At 44.9% G+C, this 18502-nt stretch overlaps 1 protein-coding gene across 6 annotated transcripts in view; it reads right to left on the minus strand.

Moving 5' to 3' along the window:
• The window catches only part of TBC1D5 (TBC1 domain family member 5), a 1053329-nt gene that overhangs the window by 837233 nt on the left and 197594 nt on the right, over positions 1-18502 (minus strand). For 5 of the 6 annotated variants that reach the window (XM_063922178.1, XM_063922180.1, XM_063922179.1 and 2 more), the window contains exon 3: positions 9794-9849. The exons of the other annotated variant lie outside the window; for it this stretch is intronic. The gene's annotated coding sequence lies outside the window, so the exon portion shown is untranslated. The remainder of the gene's footprint in view (positions 1-9793; positions 9850-18502) is intronic. 6 annotated transcript variants of the gene reach the window in all.

The following is an 18502-nucleotide window of genomic DNA, read 5'->3' on the forward strand; positions in this document are numbered from 1 at the left end:
ACCCTGTGGTGCATCTGCAGATGTGATCCCGACCATTGCGCTAACACCTCCAGTTGAAACGGACGTGAGTGAAATCTTCCGAACTGAAGTGCTTCGAAAGCCGCCACCATTGTGCCTAAAAGGCGAATGCACAAATGTACTGAGACTGTGCGTGGCTTGAGCACTAATTGCACCAGATGACAAATGACCTGTACTTTCTGTTGTGGCAGGTAAACCTTTTGATTTACTGTATCGAGAATCATCCCTAGGAATTGAAGTCGTTGACACGGAATTAGATGTGATTTCTTTAAACTGACTATCCAACCGTGCTGAACTAGTACATTGTACGTTAGCAAAGCATGCTGGAGAAGCAATTGTTGAGACGGAGCCTTTATGAGTAGATCGTCCAAATACGGAACAATTATTACTCCTAGGGACCTGAGATGAGCTATCATCACGGACATTACCTTGGTGAATACCCGAGGCGCTGATGAGAGGCCAAACGGCAGAGCCTGAAACTGGTAATGGTCTCGCCTTATTGCAAACCTTAAGAAACTCTGGTGAGGTGGCCAAATCGGAATGTGTAAGTACGCATCTTTGAGATCCAGTGCAATCATGAATTCCTGTGGCTCTAACCCTGCAATTACTGACCTGAGAGATTCCATCTTGAATCTGTGGTAAGTGACGTAATGATTGAGACCTTTTAGGTTCAATATTGGCCTGACTGAGCCATCTGGTTTTGGTACCAGAAACAGACTGGAATAATAACCCTGCCCCTGTTCCTGCACGGGGACCGGAATTACAACTGCAGCATTCAGCAGAGACTGAATGGCAACCTGCAGAACTGCTTTCTTGTCGTCCGACACAGGCAGTCCTGTCGTGAAAAATCTTCCTGTCGGAAGATAATCGAACTCTATTTTGTAACCCTCTAATACTAAATTGCGGATCCACCCATCTGTGGACGTCTGCAGCCACGCCCCCTGAAAGCTCTGAAGGCGTGCTCCCACAATTGGAGATCCGAGATGGGCTGGGAGCCCGTCATGCCACTGGTTTGTTAGTGGTCTTAGTGTCTTGACGACGTGCATTGGATTGTCGGGCACTACGTCCCCGACCTCTTCTACCAGGCGTGACTGCTCCTGTGCCCTGCCCACGAAAGGGCTGAGTTCTAAAGGATTTGAACGCCGGACCAGAATATTTCCGTTTAGGTATAGTTGTAGGCGATGGAAGAAACACAGACTTTCCTCCAGTAGCCTCAGAAATCCATTTGTCCAATTCAGGACCGAAAAGCTTCTCGCCATCATAAGGCAATGCCTCTATACCTTTTTTAACCTCCGTCTCCGCCTGCCAAGAACGCAGCCAAAGTGCTCGTCGTACTATGACTAGCGATGAGGACAGGCGAGAAGTAAGCTGACAGACGTCAGTAGAAGCTGTACATAGATATTCAGCAGCTTCCCAGATTTGATCCGCGAGAAGTATAAGATGGTCATCTTGCAGAGCCGACTTGAGCTCTTTTATCCATACCATTAATGCTTTAGTAACCCAAATGCCAACCAACCCAGGTCTCAGCAGCACTCCAGCTGCTGTATACATGGACCTTAGCATAGCCTCTATTTTACGATCTGCAGGGTCTTTAAGCGTAGTAGCAGTTGGTACTGGTATGGTTAACTTCCTTGTAAGTTTAGATACGGATGAATCCACCGATGGTGGGTTCTCCCATGTAGCTGTCATGGACTCTGGAAACGGGTAACTCGATTTAAATCTACGAGGTATAGAAAACCGTTTATCCGGATTCTTCCGTGTTTCCAGTAACATTTTATTAAGAGATTCCGAAATAGGGAAACACATCGGAGATCTCTGTCGTTTAGTAAAGACTACCTCATCATTCGTCAGGGGCTCCTCAGTTTCCGTAAACTCCAGCGACTGACGTACTGCTCTGATGAGATTATCAATACCTGGGCTGTCAAAATCGTCACTATCTGACTGTTGGTCTATTTCGCCCTCCTCATACTCATGTTCAGTGAGGTCTAGTATCCCAGAGACTGGAAAATTATTAGGAAAAGGAAACTTATCTTTTCCACTCAAGGTGGACCTCTGACCAGATTGAGACTCCCCTGGTAACTCAAATGGTCTCATTTTAAACTCAGATCTTGCCGCCTCTCTTTCTTCACGAGAGGCGGCCAGCTCTGATTGTAAACCAACTAATACATCTGCAAGTAAAGCCCATGGAGGGTCCAGAGATGCTGGCTTTACTTCTGTGGAAATCGTATTTGTGGCTGTATTAACAACACATGCTGTACATGTGGTGGATCCATCAGGCAACACACTCTTACAGACATGACATGAAAAATGTTTCTTAGATTTTGCTGGTATCTTACTCATTATAAAGACAGACAATACAAACTACACACAGACAGTCTGCACGACTCAGTAATAACACCAAAGTTCCTTGTATATATCAGGCAAGTGCAGTGCCTGCCAGCAATAAGAAAACTGACCCCCAAATTCCCCTAGTACCACTCTTAAGCCGAGATGTAATATAGGAATCCTGGAACAGACAGGAGAACATTAAACATGTTAAGTACCAAGTTTTTCTACAAAGCTTAACACTGCCAATACTGCTAATGTCTCCCCCCACCCCCACGACCTCCGTGTACAGCACCGGGTCGGGGCCTGTGGAACTTTGCATAGGGCCGTGTGAGCGGCCTGTACCTGTATGCCAAGGCAGCGGGGAACTCCTCGGCTGATGCGGGCGGTCAGCGGGAGCAGAGAGCGTACTGCATAGAGCCGTGGAGCGGCCTATGCACACGCGCTCCCGGCCCGCCACACACAGCATAGAGTGGAGTGGCCTCCTGTGTAGCCAGGCAGCGGGGAACATATCGGCTGCTGCGGCGCAGGGAGCAGCGGTCTGCTAGGTAACTTAAGATGCTGGGAGCGGCGGAGAGTGAGAGCGCGCTGCATAGAGCCGTGAAGCGGCCTATGCACACGCGCTCCGGGCAGCGGTCGTTAGTGAGTAAAACATGCCCAATACAATCCCCAATAGTGGGGCGGCAGCATAAGCTGACCGCCCCTACCCAACATACCTGGACCGTAACAAAAGTCTATGACGGGGCTTCTCATCCAAGCTCCGTCCAGCTTTTTGCAGGCAGCCTGCAGGTGGAATGAGGGAGCTCTTTACAGAGAGGTCCGACACTCACGGCTGTTCTCAGCCGCTTCCACTGTCCCTGACCCACGCCTGTTAGAAGGGGGGAAAGGACGTGGAAATCCTTGAAAGGAAAAAAAAAAAAACTTAGAAAAAATTCCAATACTTTGTGGACGAGCTCCACTATGCCTTCTAACTGTGTCGAGCACAGAAAAAACACTGAAGTGCTCGAGGATATGGAGGGGAGGAGTAGTCTCAAAAATTAATTTATTCAGTGCCTTCTTCTGGTGGAAGCCGTCCATATCCCAAGAGTACTCCAGTGACCCCTAGTGGATGAAAAAGAAACAGAGAATTTGACAGCAGATAAGAACCACTTGGCCCATCTACACGCACACACTTACACACTAGGGCAGCGGTGGCCAACCTGTGGCTCTTGAGCCGCATGTGGCTCTTTCTTTATTCAAATGTGGCTCCCAACACTCTAAATCATGTGACCACAACAAATACAGAAACCGCTGCACTTCAGCCAGACACGCAGCAGCACTCCAGGGACTGAAAACTGAAGGAGTCAGATACTAGAGGTGAGACACCCACAAGCAAACAGAGGACACATTAGGGACTACTGCAATGGCATGAATTGATAGGGGGGCTGTAGTGATACATAAGGGTATGCTAGAGTGACACATGGCAGAGCTGGTTGAAGAGACACCTGAGGGTCCTGGCTGGAGTGACGCGGGAGGGTGCTGGAAGTAGTGACACATGGGAGAGCTGGCTGGAGTGATATAGGAGGGTGGTAGCAGTAGTGACACATGGGAGAGCTGGCTGGAGTGACAGGAGGGTGTTGGCTGGAGTGACACATGGGAGACTTGGCTGGTGTGACACAGCAGGGTCTTGGCAGTAGTAACACATGGGAGACCTGGCTGGAGTGACACATGGGGGAGCTGAAGTTTATTATGTGAATCTGGCTTTTTCAATTATTTTATGTGAAAGTGGCTTTTTCAATGGATCTGGCTTTAAAAATTTTATTTTATGGCGTTCTGGCTTTTTCAATGTATTTTATACCAGGGGTGTAGTCTAGCAGGCACAAGGCCACATTCCATTTTTGCATGCGTGCCATCCGCTCGATGTTGGCTCTTTGACGTACCTAACAAGGTTTTTTGGCTCTTTGTCACTGACTGGTTGGCCACCCCTGCACTAGGGTATATTTTTGTTGAAAGTCAATTAGTCTTTAGTATAATTTTGGATTGTGGGAGTACCCAGAGGAAACCCACGCAAACATGGGGAGAATATACAAACCCCACACAGTTAGGCCCGTGGTGGGAATTAAACCAATGACCTCAGTGGTGTGAGGCAGTAATGCTAACCAGTACATCATCCGTACTACGAAGATATACGTAAACCCAATGTGCAGAACTAACCACAAATCCCTGGGAAAATGGCTTTAAGGAGTGGCCCATGGAGCATGAGAGTAGAGGATGGAGCAGGTAAGAAAAATGTAGCAAAGGAGATATCCTCATTAAGAGATGGAGGCAGCGTTAGGTTTAAGATACAAACCTTTGCAAAATCTCACCTAATCAGTGCTTACATTTGTTTCTCCCAGAAGTCTGGACCCCTTTGTATGTTTTCCTGCGGTGACTGTTCTGCATTTGTACACAACCGGGTCTGCCAACTGTGTCACTGCACACACACTGAATTCCCCCAGTGTTGCTCCTAACTTCTGTTGAAGTTTACCTAAAGTAGAACCCACCACCATTTGATGTTCCTACATACTGTATACGCTGTATTACACCATTTATTTTTATCATAGTTTACATATCCTCTTCCTGGGTCATTTCTGAAGGAAGAAAGGACCCATTACATCCTATTCGATGATCTAGAAAGGAAGGTAGTCTCTTTTTCTATGGTTTATTGCATGTACAGTCCCAAATATTATACATGCATAATTGTTTTGTTACAAAATGGCACATAAACAAAGAAAAACAATGACAATAAGCAATAAAAAAAAATACAAATGAAAGTAATACACAGGAGAAATAACACTAAGCAGCAAAAAATACAGATTTAGAATTTTAAATACCTAGAACTTATTTTTGACACATTCCTTCATATCAGCACGTGCAGCGCTCTTAAAATGTAAAGCATATTCTACATCTGTGTCATACAACATAATATTACTGCTGGACGTCATGACGGGTGTGGTTCATAGGGTCAACCACACTTAGATCGATAGTGTCTAGGTCGACCTCTATTGGTCGACAGTAACTAAGTAGACACCTAAAATAGGTCGACACAAGCATTAGGTCGACATGACAAAAGGTCAACATGAGTGCACCATACTACGGACAAGGTGCCTCGCTCCGCTTGGTACAGGTTACCGTTCCCAATTGTAGTCCAGGTGGATCATAATGTATGAAAAATAAAAAAAAATATGAAAAACTCATGTCAACCTTTTGTCATGTTGACCCACAACATGTCAACCTAGTAACCATGTCGACCAATAGTGGTCGACCTAATGCATGTCGACCTAGAGACCAGATACCGTCATGACAACACCAATATATATATAGAAAAATAAAAAGTCAAAATGACCCCTGCCCCATTGCGAAGACAAATGTGCTTAACAGGTGATCAGTATGTAAATATCTTATACTGTATATACCTGCCACATCCAGTAGCTCAAACAATGGTAGTGGCAAAACAAGTGGCTGGATTACTTTACATGTAATAAATGTATCTAGAGTATATCTCTAGTTTTCCAATAAGAAAATCAACCTAAGGTACCCATGATTCAACCCTAACATTCGCAATGTATGTACAGAAGACTAGGACAATGCCCTAGTGCAGTGGTTCTCAACCTTAACCCTCCAATTTTCCCAACAGGTCATGTTTGGAAGATTTCTGTCTGTGGAAGCAGATGGCATAATTAATGACCCAGCAAAATAAATTAACTCAACTGTGCATGATTCAAGAAATCCACAAAACCTGACCTGTTGGCGATACTTGAGGACTGGAGTGGGGAATCACTGCTCTATTTGTTTTTGCAAAAGTTTGCATGGCTAAGGGGTATATGCAATTGCGGTCGAATTCCCGAAAATGTCGAAAAACGGGACATTTTCGCCAAAAAAAAACAAAAAAAAACAATGCAATTCAGTACTTTTCGTAAAAAAAACGGACTTTCCAAATTCGACTTTTTGAAACTCGACATTTGTCAAATTGACATTTCTGCAATAGTACAAATGCGGCAATTCGACAAAAGTATATTCAATTGAAGATTGTAAATTCGACAACAGTGCTTTTAGACAGTAAATTCGTCATTTTCAATCCGCCACACTTTGCTGGCGGAATCTAATAAAAAATTTTAAAAACATGTTTTTTTTTTTTTGTTTTTTTTTATTGGTAATAGCATATCTATTTAAATTAGAAGGGATAAGGTACTTGGTTTGTCTATTTTGGAGGCACAAGTATTATTTATATATTTTAAAAAATATAATTTTTTTATTTTTTTTTAATGGAATGGTAAAAATCTGGAAAAAAAAATGCGTGGGGTCCCCCCTCCTAAGCATAACCAGCCTCGGACTCTTCGAGCCGGTCCTGGTTCTAAAAATCCGGGGGGAAAACTGATAGGGGATTCCCCGTATTTTTAAAACCAGCACCGGGCTCTGCGCCTGGTGCTGGTGCAAAAAATACGGGGGACAAAAAGCGTAGGGGTCCCCTGTATTTTTTACACCAGCATCGGGCTCCACTAGCTGGGTAGATAATGCCACAGCCGGGGGACACTTTTATACTGGTCCCTGCGGCCGTGGCATTAAATACGCAACTAGTCACCCCTGGCCGGGGTACCCTGGAGGAGTGGGGACCCCTTCAATCAAGGGGTCCCCCCCTCCAGCCACCCAAGGGCCAGGGGTGAAGCCCAAGGCTGTCCCCCCATCCAAGGGCTGCGGATGGGGGGCTGATAGCCTTTTGAAAAATTAAAGAATATTGTTTTTTCCAGTAGTACTACAAGTCCTAGCAAACCTCCCCTGCAAGCTGGTACTTGGAGAACCACAAGTACCAGCATGCGGGAGAAAAACGGGCCCGCTGGTACCTGTAGTTCTACTGGAAAAAAATACCCAAATAAAAGCAGGACACGCACACTGTGAGAGTAAAACTTTATTTCACACATGTCGACACACACATACTTACCTATGTTCACACGCCGACCTCTGTCCACTTGTCCAAGTAGAATCCACGGTGTACCTGAAAGTAAAATTATACTCACCTCAATCCAGTGTCCTGTGGTTTGTAAGCCACGTACTTGGCAAAACAAAAAAACGAATAACCGGACCACACGGACTGAAAGGGGTCCCATGTTTACACATGGGACCCCTTTCCCCGAATGCAGAGACCCCCCGTGACTCCTTTCACAGAAAGGTCCCTTCCGCCAATCCGGAAGCGCCACTATCAGTTGTTCAACTGATAAGCAGAATTTGCTATCCAACCTGAATTAGCCCCATTATCCACAATAAACACACCGATTCTACAGAAGCTTCTGATATTTGGCTCTCTGACAAGTGAGAACACCAGCCCCTTGCATATCTCACTTCATATTACTTCCTTTCCCTCCACCCTTGCGAGGCATAACAGAGAAGAGCACCAAGTGTTAAACAATAGCCATATGCAGTGTTTGCAGAACTCTACAGAATGATAAAATACAGAACAACAGTTAAGTATGTGGGAGGTAATTGTCCTTGTGCTTATAATTAGCATTAGAATTCACTGCCTATTGCTCACCCACTGCCTGTTATTCTTACTACGGTTACTGACAATTATTAGACAGAAATATTTTATCAACAGCATTTCATCATTCCTTTGCACAATCTTGTAATACGATAAATACTAATGTTAACTTTCATCTATATTTGTGTTTGGACAAGTCACAGATGAAGGAATAATTGCAATATTTCTGTATAATAGGACACATGGATCTACATCTGGGAATAAAGGTTTATTTTTAGCTTACAAATTTACTAGCAATAGCTATTTTAATGGTGGATAAAATAATCCTAGGAGAACTCTATAAACATCACAACCAGATGCTACTGTCGGGTCACACATACGGAAGTTTGCACAAGCAGAGTGGATCAGTGTGGTGGAGTGAAGGAGATCTCAGTAAGGAGTAGCAGGTGTAACCTCACAGGTTGCAGTAACAGGTGTAACCTCACATGATGCAGCAGCAACAAAAGGAAAGAGATTTCATTTTGTAAGCCATTAGAACTGTAATGCCCCCTACACATTTGGCGATATGCCGCCGAGCTGCCCGACCACAGATACGACCGACGGGCGACCCGGTGGCGGGGGAAGGGGGGTAGGTGACGGGGGGAGTGAAGCTTCTTCACTCCCCCCGTCACCTGGCTCTATAGCAGTGCCTGCTAATATGGACAATCTCGTCCATATTGGCCTGCATGTATAAGTGACTGGGTACCAACGATGAACCAGTGCGGGTCCGCGCATCGTTCATCGTTGGTGCCGACACACTAAACGATATGAATGAGTTCTAGATCATTAATAAACGAGAACGTTCATATTGTTTAGTAAAATCTATTAGTGTGTAGGGCCCTTAATAGGTCCGGAGATAACATATTTTCAGAGGCGTCTCTCACCAAGCACAGACATGTTATGCTGTATACTCATAATGCAAAATTTCTATGACATCCACAGAATAATATCGAATGTGGAGCCTTTCCATTAATATGTAATGTAAGATGAATCATACAGTGCAACTGGAGAGAACAAAAAGCAGGGACATTTCATGGGACAAAACTTTATATTCTGGGCCTGTCACAGGAAATGACAGGTGACAGCTATAAAAGATGCTACTATTAAAATATCCCCAAGTTCACTGGAAGATGCAACTAATTTTCATGAGCTCACATCAGAAATTGGATGTTTCCCCATTTGCATATGTAAAGCTTATGCACATAGGTTTTGCTTGCATGTTTATGACTTTAGGTGGTTGATTCAGAACTAGCCGCCACAGCTGCCCACAGTGCAGTTTGCCAGCATCGGCAAACTGTGCATGTGCAGCGCAACCTTACACACTGTGGGCATATACTGGAAGGATGCTGCCGCAATGTGACTGAAAGTGGTGGGTATCTCCGTGGTGATGACTGGTGACGCATCGGGAGGCGACCCGTCACACATGCAGGGTGGCCCCCTGCATCTGAGGAGATGGACGCAGATCTGGATGTGTATGCAGCGATCTGCGTCCATCTCTGGATAAGGTCCTTACTGTCCTGATTTGTATGTACCCGCCTGTCTTGTTACGTCGTCATTCTTAGAAATAAAATCTCTTAAAAAACATGTACATGGGGGCATTTCCGCATAAAATGGCTAAAAGCGAGAGGGAAATGATTAGTAATAATATCATTTCACTAACGCATAACTATTGCCTGAAGCCATGTTTTACACATGAAGTGGTAACAATACATCACTATTACTAAAGGCCATTAATAGTGTTACCAGATTTTTGTTCTCATCAGACAGATAAATCTCACCGTGTGTACACACCATAAGAAGTGATAATAATAGTACTAAAGTTAGAATAACATTTTCAAATTCTTAATAAAAACAATCTTAAGTTTATTTCAAATTTAATAAACTCTAGAAGACAATTTATTATCCTTCAATAGTTTTTACCTTTACAAGTGGTGCTTCTACAACCGGTACTGTCACACACCAAACACTTTTTTGTCCTGTAATTGCGCAAAGAAAATGAATGAGAGGTGGTTAGTTCTACTGTACTATCTGAAGCTTACGTATGAATACAAAACAGTGTGGTGGCAAATCACAAGTACTGTGACAACGATACAGATTAATATTTAAGTGTGTTTCCTTTTGCTTTTAGCGAGTGGCCTTGAGACGTAAATGCGACATCTTAAATGTAAAATGAGGGTGTACGATAGAATAACAATGAACGGCACAAAGACACACAAACACCCACACATGCAGGTATACATCAGCAAGACATTTCACAATGTTGCTTCCCAACTGTGAACACTTGCAGGGCACGTATCCAGCAGAACTTTCTGCTGTATGTTTGGTCAGTAAAGGAATTGAGGTTAACAGTTAATATTTAATGTCACCTGCAGCCAGTGACTGCTTCTTCTAATGTAAGTGACAGATAAACAGAAAAACACTCCCTGGATGATACACAAAGCACCACACACCATAAGTGCATTTTTATTTTTAAACCAACTCAATTTCTCAAATGGATAACCAATGTTACTACTAATTTACATTAGAAATTGAGTGAGGCATGAAAATTGTTCTGAAGCACGGCAAAAACATCCCCACTGCTGAAACTTGTGTATGGCAATGACAGGTTTTGGCAAAACAGCTTTTAGAAATGATACATTAATGAAAGAGGGAAATTACATCATATATAGGACAATTACACCCAAAACTAAACATTTAGTCTTGGCTGGGGCTAGGCAAGAAGGTAAAACAAACCATAAAGAGAATCCCACCGTGATTCCAATCGACCAGTGCTGAAGCAAGCTCATTATATTAATCTTGTAGCAAAAGACACCCTATATCCCCCCACTTCATTGCCAGTGCTTTTTATTGGTCCACTGGAGCAAGCTCATTATATTAATCTTATAGCAACAGACATTCTATACCTTACCTCTCCAGTGCTTCTCATTGGTTTGCTGGAGCAAGCTCATTAAATTAATCTTGCAGCAAAAGATGCCCTTCACTGACTACACTTTCAGGTAGGAATGGTCATTGATGGGTTAACCATCAATGATTACCATTGATAGTACTATCTGTGAATAACCTTGATGGTATAAAACCATTCATAGGGTAACCATCTATGGTTTCACCCACCAATGTCCATCCCTGCTCTATGACTTCCTAAGCTGTAAGCCAATCAGAGCCTGGGGACGGGGCTTCACTGTAGCATTGGGGCGGAGCTAGGTTCCATACCAGGCATTAAGTGTAAAAAAAAAAACCTCCATCAATCGCAAAACTATGTCATCAGGCATTAACCATTGATAGTTTGTAATCATCGATGTTCGATGGCCATCCCTTCTTTCAGGCCCAGTGTCTCCCTAAATAGATAAAAGCAGCATGCTGTCATTATGATGGACCTATATTATGTGAGAGGCCTGGAGCTTGTATTGTTTGTGATGTATATATTCTTCTAGAAAATATAGAAGTGTGCCTGCAGTATAAACATTTATAAGATAAGAAACAGGATTATATTTTACAATATATATATATATATATATATATATATATATATATTGTATATATTTATAAAAGAAAAAGCCAATGGAAACAAATTTGACTCAAAAAGGAGAAAAAAATTGTAAAATAAATAAAACAGAATCCCACGGTGTGTGGCCTGGCCAGCAAACTGAACAGAAGGGTTTTGCAGGAGCTCCTGAGAATCCTTTCTATAGAGACCCCTAAAACCTCTTGATTAGCCCCATCATCGGCCTCATATCACTCTGTGGCTCTGCCTGGACCCACCTGATCGAGGGGTAGCGACTGCGGAGCCGGGGGACCCTTTTAAGGGTCACTGCGGGTTGCGGCCTACCCCTCTCTGTGAAGCCGGGGACTGGAGTAGTAATTCCCCCCTCCCGGATCCGGCACTCGGCCGAGTGTTTTGCCCCCACCTGGGAGCTAGACGACGGATACTATACCTACCTAGAGCGGGAGACAGCGGGGCACGGAGGAGACAGAGACGGGACGCGGAGACGGCGACCCCTCAGACCTGCACGCCAGAGAAGTGACGACGGAGACGGAGGCCCTGGGTACCCGCGGACCAGACGGAGGCGACGGCTGGTAAGCTTTGAATAGTCTGCTAGTCCCTCGCTGTCCGGCGGCCCTGCGGCGCCCGAGGCACCTCTCTCACTTCCATCCGCTGACGCCCAGCCACCACAGCCCACGACGCAGGCCCAACTGACAAGGCCTCCGCTCCCCACACACACAGACCGGGGACTAAAGCTTTGAGGAGGCCCAGCAACAAGTTCCGGGACCGGAACGAGGATACGGCAGGCCCAGGAGAAATCACCTCAGAACCCTCCTCTACCCACCTGTGGCGGGCCTAATACAGGGCACATTTTATTAATTGATAGCTGTCTTCCTCCTAATCCTTTAGCCGATATCACCCCATCTGGCGCTATCCACTACCGTGGACAACACACTGAGCTCGGGGACCCTGGCTAGTGGCTCCTGCTATACCTATACACGCGATCAGTGACCCGTTCTGACACCGGAACGTCAAATTTAGAGCCACCTCGGAAGTGCGCTCCGGGACCGGAGCGCGACCGTCCCGGGACGAGTAGCAGCTTTTTCACTCCCCTGGGCTTGCTTACTCACCAGCCTTTTCCTGCCCTGAACCCTCTGGAAATACTGTGTGGCTGTGGATACCGCCACCTGACATCCAGAGCTGCAGCCACAGTCTCCCTTCCCCAGAGGGTGAATATCTTGCAGCACACAGATTACACAGAGTCTCCCTGGATATTCCTGAACCTCTGCACGGAAGACCCTGACCGCCGGCTGGCCCAGGTTGGGAACCAGGAATCACGGGACCAGGGAAGAAGCAAACGTCCTATGGCCCTGCTCGGCTCTCCAGTGCACATCGCTTGATTCCTCAGGAACACGCAGCCATACACCCGTCGCTAACCACTACAATATATAGGGTGCGAACTCCCCTGTGAAGATGATGCCCTTCTAACAACATGACTACCCCACCGTCGCTTCCTGCCTGAATAACCACCCACTACGGTCATCCTCTCTTTACCTATATGATCTACTAATCCCTCCCGGGACATCTCGACATGCCTCCAAAGAAATCGAAGGGGTCTAAATCTGCTTCACAAGTGAATTTCTTTGGGTCCTCCTCCTCCGGTAAGAAGACTCATACACCACTTTCCTCGCCGAATTTGGCTCAATCATCTCAAGCAACTTCATTAATAATAAGCAACACGGCCCACGCCGCACAAGCTGATATGGACTCTTTAGATGGCCCGGTCACGCTACGCTCAATCCATTCCCTGCTAGCCTCTTTCAAGTCAGACATTACATCTGAGCTTAGATCCAATATACAAGCCCTCCGCTCTGATATTTCTGAAATCGGTGACAGGACAGACCACATTGAACACAAGATGGAGGAGCTAGTAACATCACATAATGATCTGATCTCCGCACATGACGCTCTCCTGGACGAGGTCGCTATCATCCGAGACAAAACTACAGATTTGGAGGACCGCTCACGTAGGAATAATATAAAAATAAGAGGCATTCCTGATGATGTTTCAAATGCTGACTTATATGGATACGCCACAGATCTTTTCCACAAATTAATACCTGATGTCCCGCTACCTGACCTCCTGATTGACAGGATCCATAGACTCCCGAAGTCTAGACAAGCACCTGCTCAGGCCTCCCGGGACACACTTCTCAGGGTTCATTTTTTTCACACTAAGGAAAAGATCCTACGTGCAGCACTGCCCTCATCACCTACGGCGACTTGCCTGGGCCCTCTTCAACTTTTCCAGGACCTGTCTCCAGCGACCATGGCCAAAAGGCGATCATTCTTTAACATCACATCAGCCCTACGGAAAGCTACGGTTCAATATAAGTGGGGTTTCCCCACTAAGCTGATTGTGCTACGTAATGGCATAACCACCGTCATCACCACACCTGAGGATGGATCTAAAACTCTGAAAAAATGGGACATTCCTCTCGATATGCAGCCTGTCCCCCCGGCTACATCACCGAAACGGATTGCCCAAGACTGGACATTGGCCCCGGGCTGAGAAACACTTGGGAATAACCATACGACAACCATACGAAAATTACTATCCAGGTTTCGTTTTTTCCCATGCAGGCTCATCTGTAGCTATATTTCATTATACTATAGTCAATGCTTTGAGTCGGATGTTTCGATGTTTTTGTTTAAACTTAGATAGAAGTAGATCTGTCTATGTTTCAAATAGACAGCAAACGTCCATTTCCTATTATCTTAGGATGACCTACGTTTGTTTAGTTTCTTCTACTTACCTTATCTATTATTGTGATTGATGATTATATGTTAAGCATGTTCTGGTTTGGAGGCGACGGTGGGAAAAGTTGGCTGGTATGCCACCCACCCACACCTGTCCGTCACGATACCCATGTGACGGGATCTCTGGCTCCTTTATGGATGCTATTTCTGTTTTTTTTCCATGTTTTATTTCTTGTTCTGTCTTCTACCCTCATATTCTTCTCTCTACTGATGTTGACTATACTTCGGTCTTAGAGGACTGTGCCGATATGCATTATAACTGGATGCATGTGTTACTGATGCTTTTAGCCATGCTATGTATCACCCCCTCATACCCTCCCTCATGGCCACCTTTCTAAGTCTTAATGTTAAGGGGCTTAACTCACCTAATAAGAGGCGCCTGGCCCTAAAATACTTTACAGATCAAAAGGCGGATGTAGTAGCTATACAGGAATCCCACTTCCCACTACACTCTCCCCCTCAGTTCTCCAATGCCAACTACCCGGTTCACTATATCTCCTGTGGGCCGTTCAAGAGAAACGGTGTCGCTATCCTCTTCCATAAATCGTGCTCTTTCCAACTGGAGAGTGAATGGGTAGATGGCAATGGCAGATACCTGATTCTAGTGGGGAAACTACGAACCAAACATGTAACTTTGGTCTCCCTCTATGCCCCTAATTCTAATCAACCCCGATTTCTGAAATCCTTCTTTCAAAAGTTGTACAGTGTCAAGAAAGGCGCGGTTTTCCTGATGGGTGACTTTAACTTAGCCCCTGACCCTAATCTAGATAAATCCTCGAAACTCGACAAACAGTCCGCTAATGCAGCCAAAGCACTGGCCTCCTCCTTTTCACACCTACTAGCCGAATTTGACTTATATGATGCTTGGAGAATCAGGAATATAGGGGCCAGAGACTATACATTTTATTCGGCAGTGCACAGATCCTATTCTAGGATCGATTTGCTCCTGACGGATAAATGGACATTACAATCAATTCCCAACGTCAAAATATTGCCGATATCATGGTCAGACCACGCGCCATTACTTTGGACTTGGTCAAACAAAACGCATATCCCCGCACCACGCCCCTGGAGACTACGGGACTACATTTTGAAAGATGAGGACGGAGTCTCTATATTACGAGAGGCCTTGTCTTCTTATTTGGCCACAAACAGCCCCGCGGATACCTCTATCTCCAATCATTGGTGTGCTCTTAAAGCAGTCCTGCGAGGTGCAGCTATCCATGCTTCAGCTCATATAGCGCGTCGGGACCGGGAAGTCCAGTTGGCTTATGAGTTGGAGGTGACGACGCTAGAAACTAAACATAAACAATCCCCTGCCGATGATCTCACCCTAGCGTCCCTGACTGAAGCAAAGAGGAAACTGAACAATCTCTACCTTTTGCACGTACAAAGAGCTGTCTCTAACCTAAAGCAAAAATACTATACATTAGGTAATAGGGCGGGTAAATTACTGGCGCGGAAACTCAGAGGGAAAAATCTTATCAATAGAATTAAATACTTGGCAAACTCAGACGGACCGCCGTCACTGAACCCTAAAGACATTGCAAACCAATTTGCCTCCTATTATAGGAAACTATACAACCTCAAACAGGACCCCCTAACCCCGCAACCTTCCTTGCAGCTTATACGGTCTTTTCTAGATTCCATTAATCTACCTTCCATTTCCCCCGAGGATGCTTCCACACTTTGTACACCCTGGACTGAGAGAGAAATTCAGTCTTCCCTGAAAGCCCATAAAAAAGACAAAGCCCCTGGGCCGGACGGGTTTATTAATCTCTTTTACATTACCTTTCAGGACTCACTCTCCCCACTCCTCCTTAATCTGTACAATGATGCTTCCTCTAACCCTTTTCCTAGAGAAATGTTGGAAGCACGGGTGATAACGATTCTCAAACCTGGCAAGAACCCATCCCTCTGCGCAAATTATAGACCCATAGCACTTTTGAATACAGATATAAAGTTGTATGCCAAACTGCTTGCAAATAGACTGAACCCGCTGATCCCCGCATTGGTCCATCAAGATCAAGCGGGCTTCACTATCGGTCGCCAAGCCTCTGACAATACCAGGAGAGTCTTCTCCCTTCTAGAGGCCCGCTCCATGTCGCGGGAGCCCTTATTGTTGCTTTCCCTTGATGCGGAGAAAGCTTTCGACAGGATTCACTGGTTATACATGTCAGAAGTTCTTGCCAGGTTTGGGTTCACGGGACAATTCTTACAGAACGTCCTACGCCTATATACGCACCCCTCAGCACACGTTTTTAGTAATGGGTTTCTATCTGATTCTTTCCCCATCACCAACGGCACTCGTCAGGGATGTCCACTGTCACCATTAATTTTCATTTTAGCTATAGAACCCCTAGCAGAGAAAATTAGAGCGTCTACCCTAGTTAGCGGAGTCTACATAGGTCCCACACAACACAAGATTTGCCTGTTTGCAGATGACGTCCTGCTGTTTGTAACTAAGCCTGAAATTTCCCTCCCAGTTATCCACGATATCCTGCAGGACTACTCCAAAATCTCCTACTATAAACTGAATACGGCTAAAACTGAGGCATTGGCATTTGACATTGAACCAATCCCACTCCAATCCCTACAATCTACATATCCCTACGCCTGGCAGGACTCTTCCATCCAATACCTTGGGATTAAGATTCCTTCCAGCTCTCATTCCACGGTGGAGTGTAACTACCTTCCTCTCTTGGGCCAATTCCGTACCCTCACCAAACAGTGGACGAACTATGAAATCTCATGGTTGGGGCGCCTTTCATCAATTAAAATGATGCTCCTCCCTAAAATTCTTTACCTATTCAGAGCCATACCTTACTTAGTACCGCTTGCTCTCCTTAACAAATTTTATTCTGTCATGTCTACTTTTATTTGGAAGGGTAAAAAACCCAGGATAGCTAGAAACCGTCTGTTTAGATCCAAAGGCAAGGGGGGTCTTGCATTTCCTAACCTTGAGCTATATCAACATGCATGTCTACTTGATCAGCTGAAGGACTGGCTCCAGACTGACCCCGTAAAACCCTGGGTAAATATTGAAAGTAATATGTGCACAGGATTCCCTCTCCCAGATTTAATCTGGGTCAAACCACTACATAGACCCCCCTCTACCAAACTTATAAGGAGTATAACTAACTCTCTTAAGGTCTGGGACAGATTAGTTAATAACCTGGGCGACTGCCCACTTCCCTCTACGCACCTATCCATTTTAGCAATTTCCAAAATACTCCCAGACCTACCAATGCGGAACTGGCAGGAGTTAGGAGTTCGACAGATCAAGGATTTGTATGACAAATCAGAGCTTAAAACCTTCCAACAACTACAAACCCAATATCTGATACCAACAAAGGATTTTTACAAATACTTACGTATCAGACATTGGATTAGGGCAAATATGCCGAACCCTCTCACCCCACCTACCCCACCCCCATATATTTTAAGTAACTTTTCCTCCATACAGCACAAAGGTGGTATATCTCAGTGGTATATTACGCTCCTCTCCCCACTCAATGACAAGAAACTACATGTTCAAACACGGTGGGAATCAGAATTTAATATCCTTCTGACTGAGCAGGATTGGGAAAATATTTTTATGAACATCTTTAAAATGTCTCGGTGCATCAACCACACTGAAATGATGTTCAAATTGATTCATGGTCTATATCACACACCTGATAGACTCCATAGGATCTGGCCAGACTCCTCTAAATTCTGCTGGAGGCAATGTGGATCAGAGGGTACTCTAACTCACATATTTTGGACATGCCCAGTTATCAGACCATTGTGGATAGAGATTTTTGGGCTAATTGAAAAGATCACAAAGGTTACCCTCCCCCACCGCCCTGAAATTGTCTTTTTACATTACTTTCCTCCTCATATACCCTCTGAATACTCTTATGTGATAGGCCATATCCTCATAGCTACCAGGGCCGCAATTGCGCAATATTGGAAAAGAACGGACCCCCCACGCTTGTCCAAAATTATAACGTCAATACAGCGCAATTTTGAAATGGAAACTATGAGCATTAAATATTCTTTGGCTCCCCAATCTCCTCTACTGAAATGGCTACCGTGGTTTGATTATTACCCATCTGGCACTACCCCCCGGAACGCCTTGGCGGGTAATAGATGATGCTTAACCCCTTTTTTTTTCATTTTTTATTTTTTTATTTAGGTTTATACACTGTTTAACCAAAATGCAAAGAAATATGCGCAGGCCTCCTGCAGTGTCCCCGAACGACCGACGGCCAACATCCCCCCTATTCTGCACTACATTCTTTATCTATCTTTTCTCTTACTCATTTTCCTCACTTCTTCTTTAT

This window comes from Pseudophryne corroboree, chromosome 5 (assembly GCF_028390025.1).
Source record: "Pseudophryne corroboree isolate aPseCor3 chromosome 5, aPseCor3.hap2, whole genome shotgun sequence".
NCBI classification, from domain to species: domain Eukaryota; kingdom Metazoa; phylum Chordata; class Amphibia; order Anura; family Myobatrachidae; genus Pseudophryne; species Pseudophryne corroboree.